The sequence below is a fragment of the Condylura cristata genome, unplaced genomic scaffold (assembly GCF_000260355.1).
Source record: "Condylura cristata isolate star-nosed mole 26May11 unplaced genomic scaffold, ConCri1.0 scaffold00029, whole genome shotgun sequence".
NCBI lineage: Eukaryota > Metazoa > Chordata > Mammalia > Eulipotyphla > Talpidae > Condylura > Condylura cristata.
In genome coordinates this window covers 7,460,165-7,480,349 of record NW_004567130.1, presented here as the reverse complement: position 1 = coordinate 7,480,349, position 20,185 = coordinate 7,460,165, and positions in this window count along the sequence as shown.

Genomic DNA, 20,185 nt, shown 5'->3' with positions numbered 1-20,185 from the left:
TGTGGTCCCAGCTGAGCTCCCAGCCCACAGTCACGACCAAACTGCCAAGCATGTGACTGACCTGTGAAGCTCCCTCCACTGAGTTGCTGGAGTTGATGTCACGTGGAACAGAGGTGAGCTGTGCCTGCTGGCTTTGGAACAAGGGGCTCATGAGCAAACAAAAATGACTTACTGCTTTCAAGCGTTCAGATTTGGAGTCATCTGTCAAGAAGGAATAGATTGCCGGATCAAGGAATCAGTGAGACAGTGTGTATAAGGGCCTTCGCTCAGGACACATGCCCTAAGCACTTTTACATAGGAAAAACTGTGCACAGAGACAGTGCTGGCTTGTCACAAGGTCACACAGCTCCTGGGTGTATGGACCCTCTACTTCTGCCTCTTCGCTGTGTGGAGGTGATGAAGACACCTTTAAGTTTGAACCCATTCTAGCACTGGGTCCTGAGCTCTTCCAAAAGTCTTAAGTGCACCCACTGCTCAGGGCAGGGTTTATCAGCTAGGCGTGGGTGACTCCAGAGGGTTTTGCTGCAAGATGTCTCCTGCCCGACACTTCTCTTGTGGGCCCTTGATGGCGGCCCCAGGGAGGTGTGGCCAATCATTCCAGCTAGGCATTGGCAAGTGAAATGCCCTGGGGGCAGGGAAGGGGGCATCTCCTGGCACCAGCCCCTGTTTCCTGCCTGCCTGCAGCTCTACTCCCGAGTGTGAGTTGCTATGAGAAAGGATCTGGGTGACTTTGCTCTCAGCATTAATAATACTGTTAATTAAGCGGCCAAGAGAAGAACACGGCTGGCGCCAATGAGAGGACAATGGTCTGAAAAGGGAACAGAGAGACGCATCAACAGCTTCCCATGCCGGGCTTTCAAAAGAGCAGCTGTGGGGAGCAGGCGGGCTGAGAACAGAAGGGATGTCGCCAGAGTGGCGATCACAGTGCCGATGGGCAGGGAAGTGCTGTGATGAGCCCATGCCAGCTGCCCAGCTGTGCTCCTCCCTGGCACCCCTGTCTGCCCAGCTGGACCAGAGCTTCTTTGGGGCCTCTAGACAGGCTGGGGAAGCAGCAGCCAGAGGGCACCAGTTGGTTCATATAAACTGCTCATGAGATTTTCCTTTATCTACAAAATAGATTGGCAATTTGGTCGTGACTGTGGGCTGGTCCCATTTCGTATTTCTTAGATATTGATCTTGGTTGGAAGTGGCTACTGGGCTGATTGACTTGAGAATTTAGAAGTCAAATCAATGCCCACGGAAAAGTATGCTGGGATTGATTAGTGATGCCTGCCATGGATATAGGATTGGCAATTTGGGGTATGATTGCTATTCATGGGTTGGATCTTCAAAGGCCATTGTTTCATTCAAAAAAATAGTTAAAAACCAACAAACAGCATCCACAACCACAAGTCTTTCTCCTTTGGCTAGCTTTCTCATCTGTAAAATGGGTACCAGTGGGAAGTATATTCTTTTTTTTCTGGGTTATGTAGATAAGAAAGTGGGAAGAACTTTCTTTAAGTAGGACAGACAAAGCAAGAATGTAGGTAAGAAGTAATAAGAAGGCTTGGTATCTGCATATCACTTTTAACCAGTTGACAAATCAACCCATGGGTGGATAAGCAAAGCTGTAATGTCACACAGTCATGCCCATTCACGTGTGTATTGTTTGTGGCTGATTTTGTCGTGCATCACCAGAGTCGAGGACTCTTAAGTGACAAAAGCCTCATGTCTTGTAAAGCCTTAGCTATTTATTGTCTCTCTTTACAGAGAAATTTTACTTACCTGTGCTTTACACTTTTCAAGGCATTTTCCCAGTCACCATCTCACTTGCTTTTACTGCCAGCCTTCCGAGTTTGGTAGAGCAGATGTTATTGAGCCCATTTACAGAGAAGGACACTGTAGCTTTCCACAGGAAACAAGATCTTGCACATGAGATCGTTTCCCTGGGCCTCCTCCTCCTCCCTGCCTCTGATCTAACTGGGAAGGCCTCTGATTCTGCCCCAGGAGTTTCTTGCATCCCTCACCTGAATGACTGCAACAGCCTCCAGGATTTCCCCTTTGACATTATTCTACAGTAGCTAAAGAGGTTTCTCTTAAACCCAAATCTAATATCAGAAGTTTCTCTTTTACCAAAGCTAATCTAAATCTTATTTTTGCTCAAAGCCTCCCCTGACTCCCCAGGGTCCCAACACAAAGACTAAATTTCTTAGTGTGGGCCTGCCAGGCCTCTGGGGTTCTGGGAGCACCCCTGTTCCCCACCCCTCTGGGGGTGGGGCACCATCACTGTCCCCTACTGGTTGGAACTGCCCGTCCACTCACCTGTTTTTCTTTCAGACTTGACACTTGGTGAAGGCTGGCCCCAGTGTCTTATTCATTCTTATACCCAGCCCGTGCTTAGCATTCAGCAGGTTCCCACTAAATGCACTCACAATCCGACTGCCCTTGCTAACTGGGGCTTGGCCTCAGCTCTTGAACCACACACCCCAATCTTAGCCAAATGGAGTAGTGCCTGGCACCTGAATACCCGGGGCACCCCCAGTCACGTCCTCTCTTGGGGCCCCCCCAGTCACTTTTCCCTGTGACTGTGCCAGGGCCCGAATAGCTGGCGGCTGCGAATTTGCCAGGCAGAGATCATGGCAGCTCTTGGCCTCATTCTTTTTGCCATTTGTCTTGTTCCCTGAGCTTTCTCAGTGGGGAGGAAGAGCGGCTTGATGGGAAAATGCTCTGACAGACATTCTACCTTTCATTTGCTTTGTTTATGCCCTGCCCGGGGCCTCACCATCCATTTCAAAGTGTTTATAATTGGGAGAATGAGGGATAGCAATAGAGAAAATGGTTTCATGGGTATGGGAGATGAGGAAGGAAGGAGCAAGCATCTAACTATGTGCCAGACTTTATGCTGCTATTAACAGTTACCATTTGGATGGTGTTTACTACGTGTCAGATACCAAAACACTCATGATGACTTCAGGTAGGGCTGGATCCAGGTTCTTGAACAATGTGATTGGGGATTGGTTTCTCCTGGACCTGCTTTCTCTTCTTGGCAAGACTTACTTCGAAGACTCAGGCAATTCTAAAATTATATTTTAGAATAGTCTATAAAATATATATATATTATATTTTTCAGGACAAACAAATAAAAAAAAATAAGCACTTCTCTAAGAATTTAGCACAAGTTCCAGGGCTCATTATCACTGATTTTTTTGGGTCATGTTTGTTCCTGATCTAGTCACACACCCTGTGGATGGAATGCTTTGAGTGGCTTGAAAGATCTGAGGGACGGGGTCTCTTTCAAATTTCACAGGACATGGCAGGATGATCCTAAAGGAGAATTAGGGTGTTGATTCCAGAAGAGAGAAGAGGTGGACAAAAAGAAATAATTGTATGTCACAGGGGTCTGCGAATTGCATACTGAGGAAAAGGAGCCACAAAGGAGAAGTGACCACCCAAGCTCACACAGTTGAAATGACAGAGCTATGGTTGGAACCCTGGGATTTAGGGCTGAAACTTCCTGTGGGAGCAACAAACTGTCCATGTTCTCCTCCCCCATATTTAATGAGCAGCTATTGTATTCTAGACACTGTGCTAAATTCTGGAGATTGCAATGATGAGTAATATATACGGTCCTGATATTGATGGAGCTTAAATTCTAGCTGGTGAGTTTCCGGCTTCCCAGCTTTAGCTCACGCTGTGTCTTCCACCTGAGAAACCCTCCCCACCCACCCTGCTTCTTCCAGTGGCCTATTCTGCAATTCTTCCTGTTTTTCTAGGTCTAGCTTGAGGGACGCCATCCTTTCCAAGCCTGCCCTGCTGGTGGGCCTCCCTCTTCTGCCTGTCTCTGCAGCCCTTCTCCTCCATTATAGCATGCTTGGCCTTTATCTCCTGAGGCCATGGCACAGTTGCACAGAGCCTGACCCCCTCAGGAACTTGGGAAAGTTTGAGTGAGTTTCTATTCAGCCCTGCATGAGACCTGAGTGTCCTACTTTGAACACGAAACTGCCCCAAGAGCTCTTCAAGCTGGATGCCTGTCTTTGCTTGGGTGTCTCTATTACATGTGGGAAGAAGGGGCTTGTTCTTTGCCGTCACCCTAGAAGCCAGAGCACCCTGCCCTCCCCTGGGATGTGTGGGGGAAAAAATGGAGAGGCTTCCCTACTCATTAATTCAGCCACATGCATTTATTAACTGCCTACTGCATGCCTGGCACAGAACAGATCTCAGCACTCCCCGACAGGTCATAGACAACAGGTAGAGACAATGGAGTTTACGGACACATTCAGAGTGATACCTAACTCTGAACAAAACTTAGACACTCAGGCCTTCAAATACCCATCCCTGTGGTCGGGTCCCTGCACAGGTGTGCCTGCAGCTCTGCACACCCACACACCTACCTTGCTCTCTAATGCCCTCACTCAGCAGTACACACAGAATTCAGGCCAATTGCTCCCTTCCTTTGCTGGCTCCTGCAGACTTGGTCTGGGTGTCCAGTTCTGTCCAGCTTGAGCCTGCTGCTGCTGCTTCCCTGAGGCGAGCAGACGTGCTCAGTGGGGAGTCTCCAGGCTCCCTCCTTGACATACACGTCCTGTCACCTCCCAGGGCAGCCCCAGGAGCTTGATGGCAGCGCCTCCATAATTGGCAGCATGGGGTGGATCGATCAGCCTCTGTGTACACTGGCCACAGGAAACATAATTAACAGTGTTTGGGATCTGTTAATTGCACCAGTTAGGAATTCCAAACAACCTAATTTGGAACTTCACTTTTGAGTGCGTCTTCACCTCAGCTGAACACAGGGAGGCTGAAAATAGCTGCAGAGGGAAAGTTATGCAGAGTAGGAGACAGCAGACTCCAGCCCAGACACCAAACAGGAAGACCTGTCTGTCGCCAGAGGGGAGAGACCAGGTAGTCATTGAGGCAGGGGGAGGGAGGATTGCCCTCTTCCAGGAAGTCTTCCTGGATTGCCGCAGTCCCTTCTAACAAACTCTGGAATCTCTCCACATCACAGTTCCACGTGTGGCTTCCTGATTGGGTGTTTCGAGGCTGTTTTATGTGAATCTGGTCTCTTTTGTAGTGATGAGGGAGCAAGAGTAGAGTCCACCAAAGGGGAAAGAGGCCTGGTGGGTTGCTGGCAGCAGGGTGAGCATACAGGAGGGATTGAGTCCTACTTAGGAGCCCTGATTCCCATTAGGGCAGGGGGTACACTTTACACCTTTGCCTGCATGCAATCCTCTCCTTCTCCATCCAGGTCTTCACTCCTGCTGTTCCCTCTGCCAGAAATGCCCTTCCTCACGTTGTCTGTCAAGGACATTTATACTTATTCATTGAGATTCAGAGCAAGTCTCTTTTTCAGTGAAGTCTCTCTGGTCTACCTTCTCCCCACTGCCAGAGCAGATTCCTCCACTCCTCTCCTTATCAGGCTCCTCCCCTCCCTGCGCTCTCCCTTCCTTGAGCTTGTCCATCTGTTAGTGGACCACACCCTGACCTGGAGCTAGGCCTGTGACTCCATCTCACTCATTTCCACATTGAAGCCAAGGCAGGCACCCAGCAGCAGCCTGGCTAGTGGTTGGTTTGCAACATTTGTTGAAGGAACAAGGTGTGGGAAGGGAACCTCAAACTGTCTTTCTTGCTTGCCTGAAACTCCACTGTTGGTGGGCCCTTCCCAGCTGGAGTGCAGGTATGCACAGGCTGCCTGGAAGATGGGTTCCCACATTTGAGAAATGGGGTGTGTGTGCCCCGTCCCAGCCGAGTGGTGTATGTATGGGTGGGAGCGTACGCATGTGGATGCCAGTGTGGTAGGGGCTGCGGAACCCTGTGCGCCACGAGGGTGGGAGGGCTTGTGGGGTGCGCTCGAACCGGTCCTTTCTGCCAGCGTGCCTCAGACCCTAGGGGCCTACATGGGTTGCCGCCAGTGTGCGCTGTGCTTCTAGCCGCCCCTGGGATTTCCGCATTTCTCACCATCTCCTGGATGCTGCGGCTGCAGGCACTGCACGTGGCACCTCAAGGTCGCTGTTACCCAGGGTGGATGCGGGGTCCACTGTCAGCCTTCTGTCCTCCACCCTCTTGGGGCTACGACAGTTCTTGGGGCTGCATGGCGCCCCCGGGGCCTTGCTTCTCTGCCACCCCCTGTTTTACAAGCTCTGTGAGGGCGGCTCTGGCATCAAGGGAGGGCAGTGGGCCGGCTTAATGTGCCAGGGCAATTCTTGGGGCCCAGGTGCCAGCAGCCATAATTCACCTGCTAAATTATGGCCATAAATTTCCACAAAGAGATGGTTCCCCAGGCAGGTGGGTGGGTTGATGCTGGTAACATGGAGCAGAGTTCAGTCTTCTGTCCTAATTAAATGGAGCATGGGTCTGTGCAAGGCAGGCTGGCTGTGGGCTGGGTCCCACTGCTGCAGGGGCCACTGGGGGTGGCAGAAATGGCACAGGCAGGCAGGTGCATGCTGCTATGTGTCTGCGGGTGGAGGGTGCAGAGAACCAGATCTCCACTTCTGATCCTGTTTAGATTGGGTTCAGCCATGTTTCCCCTAGAAGATGTCCCCGAACTGCAAATATAACTATTTGGAGAAAGAGTTTTTGCCAAGGAAAAGACCTCACAATGAGGTTAGCTTGGATTGGACAGGTGCTTTTTTTTTTTTTTTTTAAAGATTTATTTATTTGTGCATACAGAACTGGGGTACAGGCCAGAGGTGCAGGGGGTGGTGAGAAGCTTCACCAGAGACAGAGTGGGGAGCAGAACAGGCAGATTGACAAAGTACACTGCTGAGGGGAGCAATGGGCGGGTCAGGAGAGGTCTGCCACGCCATGTGGTCACCTCCGGGGCAGGCGGGGATCGAACTCATGTGGAAGTGGCTTTAGCTTCTCCGTGCTGTGCTTTAACCCGCTGCGCCACCAGGGAGGGCCAAGGACAGGTGTTTTTTTAAAAAAAATTATACACACACACATGCACATACATCATTGTTCATTTTTGTACATTGCATGCTTTCTCCTCTTAAATGTAGTTCCTGTGAAAACCCCACCACCAATTCACCATGCACCACCACCATGGTCCCTTGTGCTCTTCTTTCCCCTGTTTTGATCCATCCTCCCCTGCAGAATTTTTCAGTGAAGGAGACATGATGGGGGTGGGAGTGAGAGGATGGGGGGTCGAAGGGATATATGAAAACAGAGGCAGAGACTGGACAGATGGGGTCACAAGTCAAGAACCCCCTGTAGCCACTAGACTGGAAGAAGCAGGAAGCAGATTCTTCCCAATGTGCCCCTGCAAGTAGCAGAGGTCTGGTCTTGTTAAAGCCTTGATTTTACTTGTTTAAATAGCATTGTGACTTACTGAGAGAACAGCTCTCTGCTGTAACGGTTGGTTTACAACACTGCATTCGACTTAAGGGTAAAGGTTCTCACCCCTTCAGATGTGTGTTACCATTCCACGCCCACCACCAAAGCCCCCCAGTCCTCACCACAGTGGATCAGGGCCCCTTCCCAATTTCTTCCCTCCACACTCTCCTCTTCTGGTAGCTTTCATTCTAGATTTTAGAGTTTTTAGCTTAGTTTTGTCTGTGCCTTAGTTTGTTTCCTGTGTATCCTGCCCATGAGTGAAGTCATCTGGTGTTTGTCTTTCCCCTGCTGACTTATTTTGCTTAGCATCTTGCCCTCCAGCTCCATCCATGTTGCAGAAAATGGCAAGGTTTCATCTGTTACACACACACTCACACACACACTCACACTACCTTGATTTTAGACGTCTGGCTTCCAGAAGTGTGAGGGAACACTGTTCTGTTGTCAGAAGACACCCAGTTTGCTGTCATTGGTTACAGAAGTCATAGGAAATCGATATGCTGCTCTATGACTTTAGCCAAGTGCCCGCCCCACCCTCTCTGAGCCTCAGTTTCCTCCTCTGACATCCGCGCTCTTGTGATGCGGTGCTCTGAGGCAGGGCGGGCCCCCGTCTGCTGATGCCAGTATGGTGCGTGACAGCTGTGACCAGCTCCCATAAGCCTCCTGGGACCAGGCAAGGGCAGGGTCCTGTAAAATGGGGTCACCTGGCATGGGGCGCACCAACTGAAGATTTGGAGGGAGCTTGGCAAACTGTGGCAAGAAAGGCTCCTGTTGGCACTCACACAGTGCCAGCGCTTTTATTTGTATCCACACATTTTCTCAATTGAAAAGAATGCCTTTTAAAAGGACATTTTATACAGCTTTAGAAATGGGAAGTGCATCTCACTTGCCCTAAATAGATGGTGCCCTTAAACCAAAAGGCAACGGAAGCAGGACTGAGCGAGTTGGTGGCGGTCCAGCCAGGCACGGCAGTCTGGGAAGGGCTGTGAGCCTGAGCTCGGCTTGTTTCCTGTTCAGAGGGAGGTAGCCGAGGGGAGACACTGAGGTCACAAGGGTCTAGGCTAAAGGACTCTGGGGGCTTTGGTAGTGGTGTGCGGTGGTGACATCGATCTAGGAGATGCGAACCTGTTCCCTGAAGTCATCTATAGTGTTGCCAGCCAGCGTTGCAGCAGCACCAAGCCCAGACTGCTGTCACTAGGCAGGAAACAGCCAGAAAGGAGACGGCGCTTTCAGAGGGATATTCCTGGTGCCGGGACCACACGTGCACCTAGAGCCGCCTCTCAGGGTGCCTCCCTGCACAAGGGGTGCGTGGGGTGCCGTCCGCTGGCCCAGTCCTTTCCCCCAGAGCCCTGGGGCCCAGGCAGGGGTGGGACAGACATGGCCACAGTCATAAAGTGAGTGGAAGCACAACTACTATACCGGGGACTTCGTGCCAAGCTGACGCCCTCCCTGCTGTCCCAGACCTCTCGCTGGAGCCGTCAAGTGGCCCTCGGGCAGCACATGGCTTTATCCCCAGTGGACGAGACCAGTGGTGGCATCTGCGGCGCTTGGGGGCAGCCAAATCACTGTCCACAGGCAGCGCCTCGGAACAGGGTCCCCTCCGCGATGAGCCTCCCAAGGCGAGGATTAGAGCATTTGGGGGCCTCACTGAGCCCTTGTTTGTCTACTGATCACCTGGGCACAGCATCCATCTTTCCGACAATGGGCAGTGCCCACCTAGGGCAGCCGGAGCAGATGTGGGCAGAGTCCCCACTGTCAGCTCAAGACCCTCCTTCATTGTGGAGGGCCAGGGCAGGGCTGGGCGGGACCCCTGTTCAGCAGCTGTGGTCTGTTGGTGAGCCGTGCTGCTCTGGTACACTAGCAAGTTCCTGAGGTTGGTAAAGAAATAGAAACCCCTTTCCATCTGGGTGGGCTCATGGCGGCTGGGTACCACGATGTTGGCAGTGATTGGGGTCAAAGGCCTCTCTGATGGTTGGAGTGGCTGCAGAAGAGTGAGTCTGGGCATAGCGGCGGGTGGAGTCTGGGTTTGAACTCTGATGCGTTGAGGACTTGATCATGCTGCCGCTTGGGCCTCTCTTTGCTCAGCTGTGAAAAGGGAGCCTCAGCCCTCCCTGGTGGCGCAGTAGGTCAGGACTCAGCACTGCAAGCTGGCTGCAGCCGCTTCAGTGCGAGTTCAATCTCCAGCCCCGAGATGATGCACATGGCGTACCCCAGTTCTGTATGCATAAATAAATAAATCTTAAAAAAAAGAAATGGGAACCTCAAGTCATCAGCTGCACTAACTGCGTGTCTGTGCAGAGCCAGGTGCGGGAACACAGAGATTTACAAGATTCCATCTGAACCCTCACCCTACATGTTGGGTGGGAGAAACCCTGGGGGCTGAGAGGCAGACCCTGGGGAGGAGGCCTGGCCTCCCTGCCTGCGTGGTGTGACGAGGGGCACGTGGGGGCTACGGCATCCTGAGTCTGGCGCCTAGGAAGCCCAGCAGGTTGGGTTGGTGCTGCTCAGATGTCCAGTTAACAGTAGTTCTTAACTGCCTTCAGTGTGATGGGGGTGGGGAAGGGGTTAATGATGGGGGCTTTTCCATCCTGCTCTGTACAAGCCACACCTTGGGCCATGGTTGTTTTATCAGTTTTCTGTAAGGTGTGAAGAACCCGGTGTTGTCTAACTGACCGGAAACTGTGCTGGTGACACACCTGGGCCTTCTCAGCAGCTCACCCAACCAGGCCCCCAACCCAGGCCCCCCTAGGCCCACCTGAGCACCTGTTGGGCGCTGCACCGGGAGGTGGCCTTCAAGCACAGACGCTCCAAGGGAGGAGGTGATTCTCCCTGAACTCCTCTTTCAGACCCTCAGTCCTCAGAGGAGTCTCTGATGACCTCTCCCATCCCTGCACAATGTGAAGGGTGAAGGCAGGCCTCAAGCACAGGTGTTAGGCCAGCAGCTGTGCAGTTATCAGGGATTTAGTGATATCCTTTTCTTTTCATTGTGTTTATTTTTATTTTCTTTTGGGGTCCTTTTCTAGTTTTCTCTAATGATGATATGCAATTATCTTGCAAAATAAATTTATTTCAGTGAGTCCATTTGAAGCAAAGGTAATGTCCAGACACTGTTTCTTCAGGCGCCCTGTGGGTAAAGAAGGACCCAGGAAGGTGGGACTGGACTTTGGGGCCCTTGTCCTGGGCAGTGGGAGCCATGGCAGGTGTGTGAATGGAAGAGGCATCACCCAGACTCTCTGTGGGTACCAGGGACCCAGAATCTGGATCAGGCCTATCCTGAGTCCACAAAGCCCCAGGCCCTGGACTTCCATGGTGATGGAGAAATATAGAGAGACAATAAGGCAGTGAACCATGGCAGAGGGTTTATGAGGCGGCCATGCTCGAATGGTCGAAAGTTAGGGAAAATGTATTTATTACAACACTTTTCATGGGCAAGTTATCATTTTGTCAAACTTTATTAGAGAGACTAATTAATGGGTTGTAAAAAGTACTAGTGCGTGGCCAGAGAAAGAGCTGGTCCCAGGGACATTGGCAGCCCCAGGATTTATGACCCCTTGGTTCCCCATTTATTAATGCAGAGAAGGCGCGTGGAGTGGGTTATATATGGGTTGGTGCAGAGCTGCTTCCCTCCTGGGAGACTGGCGGGCCTGGGAGGGGTGCAGGCAGGGTCCTCCAGCCTTGTGGGGATTGTGGAGTGGTGGGCGGAGGTGGGGGGGGAGGTCTGGGTGAGTGGGGGACACCTGGTTGTGTGACCTTGGATGACATTTTCCTTTCCGAGCCTGTTTCCTCGTCTATGCCCCAAGGGCAGATGTAGGGGTCAAGGTCTCGAGGAGGAGATACAGAGTAAGTGCTTGCTGCCCTGCAGCGAGAGAGCAGCTGCAACCTGAGACAAGGTCGGGTGGTCAAATGGACTGGAATGGTCAGGTGGACCTCAAGAACAACCTTGGTGGGACCCCACTCTATGGTGAGGGCTGGGCAAATCCTCTTGCCAGCCCCTTGCCCCCCCCCCCTTTGCTCAGTCCTTCATAGGGCAGCCCCTTCTCACCTCCAGGCTCTCAGCTCTGGTAGGTGCCTCCTCCTCCAGGCAGCTCTGATTGCCCCGGGCTTCACTCTCTCTACACATTGTTGCCTGTACAACCTTCCCTCACTAGGATCTGCTCCTCCTATCTGCATACTGTCTGCCTTTTCCATGTGACAAGAGTTGGTGCATCCACCCTGTGCCTGCTCTCTCCCTGGGCATCACGGGCATTTGCTGAAAGGATGTGGGGGACCTATAGGCTTAAAGGCTGGGAGGTGGGACCACACCGGCAGTGACCACACAAGGCCTGACGGGAGGGTGAATTGGGGATCATCTTGTCCCTCCTGGGTAGTAATGGGGTCAACTGGGGCTTAACCTTCTGATACCAGGCCTCCCTGTCCAAGCCAGGAGTGATGGGACTCGGCTGGGCTCGTGAGAGGAAGAAGTAACCCTCAGAGGTGAGAACCCAAGTCTTCATGTGCTGCTTCTCGTGGGCCTCCTCCCTGCAGCTCAGAACAGAATGAACATGAGGCCAGGGGAGGAAGTCCACAGGCTAACAAAACCCACAGTGGAAACTGACTATGTTTAGGAAGCAGAGGATCAGAATGTTCTGATGTGGGTTCAAATCCTCACTACCCCACTTACTAGCTGGGAGAACTGATCCCCCTGTCGACTGGGGATGTTGAAGGTGTACCCTCCCCTGGCTGGGATGGGGCTTTGCGAAGGTATTTGGGGAGCTCCTGGCACCAGCTGGCCCCCAAGATGCCTTGCTCTGTTCTGTCTTAGCCTTGGCAGGAGCCTTGGCCCCTCCCGGGTCAGCTTTCAGTATGCTGAGCCTCGTGACTTCTATGAGGACATCTGGCCCCTGGCTGGGGACAAGTTCTGCTTTTGGTCTCTTGAGCAGCATGGTATGAGGTCAGCGAGTATTCACCTGGCAGTGGCCACTTCACAAGGTCAGAGGGAGGACAGGAGGGGAGTGTGACTGTGAGGAGTAGATGTCCCCTGGCATCCACTAGCTGCCTCTTTCCCCAGCAGGGGGCTGGTGCACATAGGTGTCATCCTCGCCCTGCTCCCACTGAAGCGGAGGACCAGGATGACTCTGGGCTCCCAGGCTCCTCAGAGGGGGTGACCCATTTTCCCCCTTCTTCTGCATCTTCTGTTTCTTTCTGCCCACAATGCAGGGATTTGGTGTATGAGCCCATTCTGCAGCCGAGGAAACAGAGTCATACTTCATCCTGCAAAGGCCTCCTAGTAGACTGTGAGGGTGTGAGACACAGAGCCCATCCTGGAGGACATCTCAGCCCATGGGTGAGATGGACTAGCACAACAATCCATGGTCAGAGACTCAGGACAGAGGAGCTCCCTGGAGTAGGGCCTTTTAAAGTAGGGAGTGAGTATGCATTCCCCCCCAAAACCCCCCCCCCCCACAGGGACAGAAAGAGGAGAGTGATGTTCCAGGTAAGAGGATGAAGAGGTGAGCCTGGTATGCGAAAGGAAAGTTGGGAAGTGGAGGGCCTTGAGGCAGGCAAGCCCAGCAGGCTCAAAGCTGTGAAAGCTCTGGAGTGTGCTGAGGGGAAATCTTACGGAAGTGTCAACAGCCATGCTATTAACTCATTTGTCAGTAGGATCATTCCAGAACAGGTGCGCCCATCTTCACCAGCTGTGACAACTTCAACTCTTCCCCAGCTCTTTGTGTAGATCTTCTAATTCCCTGTGAAGACACTCCTGGTAACAACTCACAGATCCATTTCTCGGGGTGCAGATGAAGGAAGAACAGGGGTCCCTATGATTACCAAGTCATGGATTATCAATAGATGGCCAGAAACCTTTCTCTAAGAGGTCTCTAAACATTGGGCTCACCACTTCTTGTGGTTAACTGACTTCAGGCCAGCATGCCTCCTAAGGAGCAGGCTGGGTCAAGGCCCAGCATACCTGGTGTGAGAAGCTGCTGGAAGATGCAGCACAATGACTGATTGAGGTATGTTGAAGAAATGAATGAAGAAATGTTGAAGAATGAAGAAAGGCATATTTGCTGCACAGAGCCACACTCTCTTTGGGATTATGTATGAGAATCAGGGCAAGATATATGCCCGCCCAATTGGGACCAAGTGTGTGGAGTGACCATGGCAATTTCTTTGCTGTGGTCTCATCACTGTCCCTGACTGGTGTTGTTTTGAGTGATTTAATCCTACCAAGAGCGAGGGCAAAGACTCAAAGACTTTGGAGCCAACCAGGACTATTTGAAGCTTCTGAGCCAGTGCCTGTGGGAAGGAGATGCAGAGTGACTTGTAGGGAAGGTGGCAGATGCCCAAAGATGCCAGCAAGGGGTTGAACTTGCTTCAAGCCCCTCTGATAGAGGGTTCCAAGTATGTGCGGAAGTTTTGCTGTGCTCCCTGATGTCTTTAGCATCAACCCCCAAATTTCTGACCTCTCTGCCAGGCTCTGCAGGACCTGGGGCTGCCTACCTCTCCTCTGCACACCCCGAGTCTCCCTGTCTGGTTCGTGTCATGCTGTCCCTTGGGCCTGGTGAACAGTAGGTCTTCCTTAGAGGTATGGTATTGACAAGATGAGGAGATCTTTGCAAGTTACAGTGAGTACTTCAGGGGCCCATCTCCCTGGACTCCATGGACTGTGATGGCTGTCAGTAGGCCAGATCCTGCCAAAGTTGCACAGCCAGAAGAGGATGTGGAGCGTGTCTGTCAGTCTTCTCTGACTGCACCATCTTGGTTTACAGGACTTGTATGAGGTTACCCTGGACATAAGGCTCAGACTTTCTGAGGCCAAGTCCCTGCCCTGAGTTCTGAACCTGTCTTCATCTCTATGTTCTGCAATTTGGAGAACTGCATCTTCACATCTCTCTTACCCTGGACCCTCCAGATGTCACCAATGAGTTGATGGAGAAGGCTCTTTCCAAGTCATGTGTTGTTCTCACAGGGCATCAAGTGAGGGTGCTTAGCATCAACTCGGGGTTCTGGGACCTGGGAGGGGTAAGGTTTTCCTTGGTCAGCTGCACCAGTTTCTAGGTTCTCCCTCCCCATCTCTTTTCTCCCCTTCTAGAGACATCTAGACTCCACCCAGGCCTTCATTTTGGTAGCCTGTGAGAATCCATCTGAGATCACTCAGCTCAGAACCCACTGTGGGCCTGGAGTATGGGGTGAGGCTCCCCGCCTCTCAGACTCACAGTCAAAGAGGAGGAAAAAACCCAATGGACACAGTGGGGAGGAATGGGCAGGCGTCCTGCCCTGGTGAGGCAAAGACACCCACATCAGTAAAGTGCCAGAGGAGCACAATAGCAGGGCTCAGGCAGGTTGTCCAAGAAAAGGAAAATCAGAAAGGCCAAGAGAGGTCTCGCTTGAGGTGTCTGAAAAGATAAACTATCGTTTTTTTTTTTTTTTCACAATGGACCAAAGGAATTCCAGGTAGGGGGCACAGTCCCGCCAAAGCCACAGAGATGGGAAACCACCTCTTCCAGAGGCTTCCCCAGGGGAGGAACCAGAGGCAGAGTCAGGCTCTTTCTGGGGCTCCTCAGTAGCTGGGGTGACCCCACCGGCTGGCTCTGCACTATCTGTGGAGGTCAAGAAGCCTGATATCCACAAGCAGGTGCTGGTTGCAGGGGTGCGGTTAATCCACTTAGGAGAACAAACTCCCTGGAGGATTGTGGTGCTTCCATTATTTGCATGCAAATGGAGGCTGCTAATTGTAGCAGGAACTTGGGCTCCATTAAAACAGCCCCAAAGGACTAGTTAGGAAGCTGCCGGCAATGTGAGCGCCTTGCACCTTCAGGAGGATGCTCTGGTTTCTCTAAAAAACTGATTTATTCAGTCAGCCACTTGACAAACATTTGTCCAACACGTCCAGCATGCCAGGCTCTGTGCCAGGTTCCAGAGACACGTGGCGGTGGAGGCAGCTGTGGCCTGCCTAGGTGGGGCTGACTCTCAGCCTCAGACTCGGAGTTAAATGGTGATAGGGGCCAGAGGGGAGAGGAGATGGGATGAGACAGGGCTGGTTGGGGGAGGTGGCGAGAGAGAAAGTGGGGCCCAAGGGTCTTGGTCTGGGTTGCTCAGAGGTGAGGATTCGGGTGCAAGTGACTTTTGTGAGAGATGACTCTAGAAAGTACCTGGAGAAATCTGAGGCAGAGACAGGCAGGGGAGCCAGTGAGTGAGTGGAGCCCGCTGGGGAGCTGGGAGACCAGGTAGCATTTGCTCCTCAGAAGTGTGCCTTCTCCGGGCAGAGGGAGTTGGGGTACTTATACACCAGTGGGGATACAAATACTCCGACTGGCAGCCTTCCGTAGGTAGTGATGCTGGGGCTGGCCACTGGGCTTGCCTGGAGCATACAGCGCTGGTTAGGCCTGAGGAGCGTGGGAAGGCACTATATTAGCTTCCTGTTGCTGTTGTGGCAGGTTACCACAAACTTAGTGGCTTGAAATGACTTTTATTCCTTTATAGTTCTGGAGGTCAAAGGTTCTAAAAGCAAGGAGCTGGCAGTGTTGAGAAACCCATTCTCTTTTAAAGACCTTATTAGTTATCGTCCAGGATTCATACAGTGAGCAACATCTGATCTGGCACATAGAAAGAAGTTCCAAGAAACTACAAGTTGTGGGTAGAAGGGAGCAGGGACAAGGTTTTACTAGGCAAAAACATGGATTGATTACCACAATGGCTATTCCTTTAGGGGATGACAGGGGCCTACCAGGCAGAATTCCTCACTAATGCTGGTCAGGTGACTCTTGATTGGTTTAAAATTCCATTTCTGGGAGCTGAGATGATAGTGATCTCTCCACTTGGGGATGTGGGGCTTAGCACAAATGACTCAATTTCAGGCCTGTTTTCTTGTTTTAAACAGCAAAGATAATTCCTTCTGGAGGCCTTTTCTAGCTTCTAGAATTTACCTGCATTCCTTGGCTTGTGGCTCATCCTTTGTCTTTAAAACTAGCAATGTACTATCTTCCAATGTCTGTTTCTATGACCACATCACCTATTTTGACTCTTATCCTCCAGTCTTCCACTTATGAGGATGCTTGTGATGACATTGACCCACCCAGATAGGCGAGGATAACCTCATCTCAACCTCCTTAACTTAATCATAGCTGCAAAGTCCCTGTTGCCTGATAGGTTACTTTTTCACAGGTTTTGTGGATTAGAGCATGGTCCTCTTTAGGACATTGTTCTATCTACCACAGGTACCCAAGTACCTGCTCTAGGTGATTGTAAGGAGGTCTCTTGAGGGAAAAGATATTAGGTAGAGTCTAAAGGATGAAAAGGAGTTTCTCTGTGTTGGGCAAAGTAGCTGGAAGATGTGCTTCTGAGTATGTGATCTGAGCTGGGTCCTCCAGACCTAACAGGTGGCCTTGGCAAATGGGACAGAGTGATAGAGGCTGTGGGGGCAGGAGGGACTCAATGGGTGATGGGGTGGAGGGTGGGCTGGCTCATGGGGTTCAGGCCATCTAGGACATGATAGTCTATTCTGAATAAGAAGAAAACCAGTGGAGCATGTAAAGTGGGAAGGAATCTGATTTGCATTTTGGAAAGATGACTCTTGTTTTGACTGGAGGGTGGGCTGGTGGGTTCAGTGGAAGAATCAGGAGAGCAAGGTCCTGAGATGTGTTCTGGACAGAAGAGGAGTTAGAGATCCAGAAAATTTACTGGAATTGAGGACTATTCAAGAGATAGAAGCAAGGAGATTGGTGATGTGTTGATGCCTGCGAAGGAATTAAATGAAGGCCTCCCTTTTGTTGGAAACAATTTGGTGGCTTGGACTCCAACTATGGGTTTTAGATAAAGTGACTGATCACACTCTATGGAAACATCCTTGACAAGTGGAAAGGATCCCCGTGAAGCAACAACACAGCCATGGACACAGCCGAGGCAGACCGGGGTGGGGTGGAGTGGGGGGCTGGAGTTACAAAACCTAGCTTTTCTTCCTCTTTTCCCATCGCCATCCCATATTTTAAAACTGAAAGAAGAAAGCAGTACAAACTCATTACTCTTAGAAACTCAAATTGCCTTAGATGTGTATTAAGTAAAAGATCATAGGCTTGCTTCACTCCATCCTTCCAGTATATTCTTCAAAGACAACCACTGCTAATAGTTCCTCCCATGTTTTCCAGGAATATTTTTTGGTGGTTTGCCTTTTTTGTAAAATTTATAATTTGGGATTGCAAGCTCATCTTTGGCCTGGCTGTATCTGTGGGAATTGTGGGAGTTGTGATTGAGGGCGTGTCTAGTACCCTCCAAGAAAATGTAATGTGTGTTTCTGCCTAGTCACAGTTTTCCCTTCCAATTTAAACTCCAAATTGATGTGTTTGTATGTCCATGGTTTCAAAGTCTTAGGGGATTTTTTTTCTTAACTCTGTCCCAGTCAAGACAGACAGAATTCTTTGTTGCTGCCGTCTGCCTACTCATAATGTCTTTTCCCTACTTCAGTCTTTGAAAATGTTGCCTTTTTGGAGATTGTTAGGAATCTCTGTTCCAATGGTCTACCTTTGGAGGGCTTAAAGTTTTCCCACCTGTCCCCAGGTGACTGTTGAAACCCAACTTTCCTGATTCCCAGCCATCTCTTGTATGTTCTGCACTTCCCATTTTTTCCCCCATTTAGAAGAAATGAAAATGTCTTGTCAGTCATTGTGCTTTCTCAAGTCTGAGGAGGCAATGGTCTGATCAAGGGTATGTCTAGAACCCTCCAAGAAGGTATAGTGTGTGCTCTGACCTCCTGGGTGCGAACCCTCGCCTTGTGACTCACATACACACACACACAAAATGACTGTGGGTGCTTGCTATTGACTTGGTTCCAATACAATCTATTAATTGGGGATGACAGCAGTTTCTACCTCATAGAATTCTTGCAAGGGTTAATTGAGGCAACGAATGTGGCTGCCGAAGAATATGTTAAGGTCTCAATAAATATTGGCACTAATAATAAATGCTGTGTGTGTGTGTATTTACACCAAAGAGAGCACTGGAGGCTCACTGTCCTGCATCTGGCTTTTTTGCAGTTGTTTGCACATCTGCTCAGTGACTCCAGGTTGTTCCTGGCTGCATACTCCCTGACATTGATGCACCACAGCTTATTTATTTATTGATGCACTAACCAGTGGCCAGTTAGTGGGAATTTTAGATGGTTCTCATTTTTACTATCATCAACAGTATTACAACCAGCACCCTTGTCTTTGTGTCCATCTTGACCATCCACTCAGTCCAGTTTACCTGCAGATTGGAGTCCATGAAGTAGGGCTCCTTGGGGGGAAGGGGAGGAAAAGCCTGTTCCTGAGACAATTGCCCTTCCATTTCTTTCCTTCCCATCCTGACTGCGGTCCAAGGGACGGGGTGGCTGGAAGGGGATGTACCATCACAAGGAAAACAGGAAAACACAAAATTGTGTGTGTGAACATTTCCCCTTCTCTCCTGTCTAACTTTTTGCTACAGTGAAGGATATCTTGATTAGACAGTAATGAAGAGTGTTTTGGACAGCACAAGGCACTAACAGCCTCCCAGGTGCTTACTAAGTGCCAAAGCTGCCAAGAAAAAATTTATTTAGTATCATAACAGGCTTGGTGGAAGCCAAGTTTGCCTTCAGCCATGGCACTGTGAAAACTGGTGAGTAGAAAGAAGGTCAGAGCTTTCATGCCCACTGGAGAGGGCAACCGAGGCAGCTGTGTGGGTAAAACAAGTGTGGTAGGTTAGGAGCCAGGCAACTCGAGGTTCTAAGCCAGCCATTGCCATTGCTGCATTTCTGTGGCCATCGCCAGGTTCTGGACCTTCTGTGGACCTGGGTGTCCTCCCTCGTAAATCAGGACTTGTGATAGCTTTTGAGAGCTGTGGGTAAGACAAATAGGAATGTGTATACAAAGGCCTTAGCCCAGTGTTTAGGACAAATTGAATGCTTAAAAAATTAATAGCTTGTATTATTGGGATTAGGAGTTGCTGCGTATTAAAGAAGATAATGTATATACAATAGAAAAAAATGTCTATGTCATTGTTAAGGCAATGGCAGCTGCGTTAACAGATAAGATTGATGCTTCTGTCATTTAACACAATAAAAGTTTATATCTCTCCAATGTCTGTCTGGCATTGGAGACATTGGCATTCCTGGTTTGGTGGCCCCATATACTCAGGGGTTTGGCCCCCAGTTTCCTTTGTCTTTGGCTCTACCGTCTTCAGCATGTAACTTGCTGTCCATTCCATTCAACAGACATGTGGGGGAAGAGAAGAGGGGACACACAGCCATTCGTTAACCACATCAGCCCCAAGATGATCCACTATTTCTTCTTATAATCTATTGGCTAGGTCTAGTCATGTGACCTTGCCTAGATGCAAGGAGTGATGGGAAATATAGTCCTGGCCTGATGGGCTGCTTCCCAATGGTACGGTAGGGAAATAGAATGAAAGATGGTCACCTCTACTTACCCTGGCATTCTCACTCCCAGGGGGGAAACTGGAAGAGATTTGAGAGTGGGATAGTCCTTCCCAAAGTCATTAGCGGGTAGGAATGGAGGTAGGGAGAGAAGGTAGGTGTCTCTCCTTGATCTGATGGTGATGTTAGTGCTGAGTCACCATCATGCCCTAGACAGAGAGCAATGAGAACAGCGATTTCCTTTGTGATCACACTACATGTTCCAAACTACCCTGAAATAATGTTTTTGCTAATACTATTACTCATGACACACAGATGGGGAAGCTGAGGCACAGCATGGCTATCTGCCATGCTCAGGGTATCACAGGAAAAGAGCGCCAGACCTAGGACTTGAACTCAGATCCGAAGGTGATATGGTCACTTTGGAGGACAGGATTGTGGCAGAGGCATTCACATTCAGGGCTCACTGTCCTGCATCTGGCTTTTTTGCAGGTGTTTGCACATCTGCTC